This window comes from Pteropus alecto, unplaced genomic scaffold (assembly GCF_000325575.1).
Source record: "Pteropus alecto unplaced genomic scaffold, ASM32557v1 scaffold90, whole genome shotgun sequence".
Lineage (NCBI taxonomy): Eukaryota > Metazoa > Chordata > Mammalia > Chiroptera > Pteropodidae > Pteropus > Pteropus alecto.
In genome coordinates this window covers 734,647-736,823 of record NW_006429894.1, presented here as the reverse complement: position 1 = coordinate 736,823, position 2,177 = coordinate 734,647, and positions in this window count along the sequence as shown.

Here is a 2,177-nt window from a genome sequence, read left to right as displayed (position 1 = left end):
TCCCTTCCCCCCTCCTCCTCTTCTTTTCTCTGTCATTGATTATAGAAACGAGAGAGAAGGGGCTTAGGATGTGGGTTCGAAATTTACGTAATCAGCTGCATTCCAGCCCCATGAGCAGGGACGGGATCTCCAGCCCCCGACCCCTGGCCACACACCGCACACACGCCCGGCGCTCCCTTTGTCTCTCTGGGCTTCGGTGGCCCCCGATGGAGGCTGGTCTGTGGTCTGAGGCTGTGTCTGATTTCATGACGCTGCAGCCCACTCGGAGCTCACACGTGCCTGACCACGCTTAATTAATGCGAACTTTGAAATCACTGAATTTCCTTTTTCTCAGCTCAAATCCTCTGCTCTCTGGCTGTAATTTCTTTAGACGCCTTATCACCAAAATACACAACAGAAAAATTCCAAGTCAGCAAAGATGTGAGGACAAAAGCATGAAAGGAATTGCAGGGACCCCACAGGGAACGGCTGACGCGTGAGCCGAAGTTCAAGGATGCTCTTTGTCCTCAGCCCAAGAAGAGGGTGAAAAATGCCTTTTGAAAAGTCTGGCGCGTTCCTGAGCTCAGATCAACCTTTCCTGTCGATTCTCTTGCTTACCTCCCCGCCCTTTTTTTAGCACAATGCTCGCTTTCTAGGCAGCTCCACGCCCAGGGCTGCACCCAGGATCCGGATGCAGCGTGAGAATCTCTCTCGCAGACAGGAACCATTATTTCCTCTGCCCTCTAAGGAAGCCCCGATCGCAACTAGATGGTGTTGCGATCCCGCCCAAGGCTCTCTCCCCTTTGTTTTCGGCAACTCTACCCTTCGAGGCCCCATTTAAAGGTATTAGGATTCGACTTTAATTCAGGACCTTCCAGCTTTGTGAGGCTGAATTTCATTGGCCCCGTTTCCGCCGTTTCCCTAGATCGTTTAAATCTTTAGTAATCCGGCCCATTCCTGGAACGTAGCAAGCGAAACTGCATCCTCTCGGGCTCGTCCGTAAACCTGCCTTCCTCCCGAGGTCACACTGAAGCCGGTCCTCACTCCGCGTTGAGGGCACCACACGGGGTGCTTAGGGTGGCGCAGGGAGCCAGGGGTGCGTCTAGGGTGCAGCGGGCGACAGGGGGGCGGAAGCGGGTGACCCTGGCCCCAGACAGACCAAAAGGTTCGGTGGCGAATTGAGGATCCGCAACCAGGGCGTCAGGCAAAGGGCAGGACTGGAGTTTCATACATACGAAGTTCTTTCTCTACATGTTTTTACCGTGGACTATTCCAAACACACGACACGCAGACCCTCAGGAAAGAATTCCCTGCACCTGTCACCTGGCTTCAGCAGCCATCGCCCCTGGTCCCTCCCGAGCCCCCACCCCTCATCACTCTGAAGCACACAGGTCCCAGACGCAGGGGTTAACAGTACAAAGCAGAGGAAATGTGGATTTGGGAAGGTCTGGCAGGTGTCTCGAGCGAACCTCCTCCTTACCCGTGAGTGAAGCTAACGATTAGGGTCAGGGATGTCCCCCAAGCCAGTACCTGGAACCCAGTTACTGGCAGACGGCTCTGCCACGTTTTCATCTTTCCGAGATGAAATAAGAAAAATAAGGGTGATGTGCAAACTTTTTAGGCGGCTAAAATTCAAATTTTAAAATTAGTGTTTGTAAACATTTTATAAACTACTATTTGTAAACATATTGAAAAAGTAACCATTCACCTTAAGCTTTGTCATTCTGTCCAATGACACTGTGTGTCGCACTGTGTGTCACACAGCCCGCAGAACAAGAGAACCGTGTTTGCTCAGTATCACTGGCTGCTTCTCACGCTGTGGCCTGGAGCCTCTGGGGTCATTCTAAGTGTGCATTGGTGACAACAAAAGAGCCCTATCTGTCTGGGACTCAGCTTACTTGTGGCTGCCAGGAAAGTCACCTTGAATGACACGTCACCTCTTTGTACCACACCTGCCTCCATCATGGGGCAAACATTGCGATGACGGTGGCCAACAGACGACACAGCAAGGCAAGAAGAGGCGGGTGACAGGAAGTCCGCAGACGGGCGCTCCCCGCATCGCGTGCAGCCTGCCAGAAGAAAACCGCGTGGTTTCATCAGAAGACAGGACAGGTCGCGGACCGACGCAGACTGTCAAAGCGGCTTCATCAGTGCGGGTCATAGTTTAAAATGCGGCAAAGTTCTTTGTAAAGAGCTTA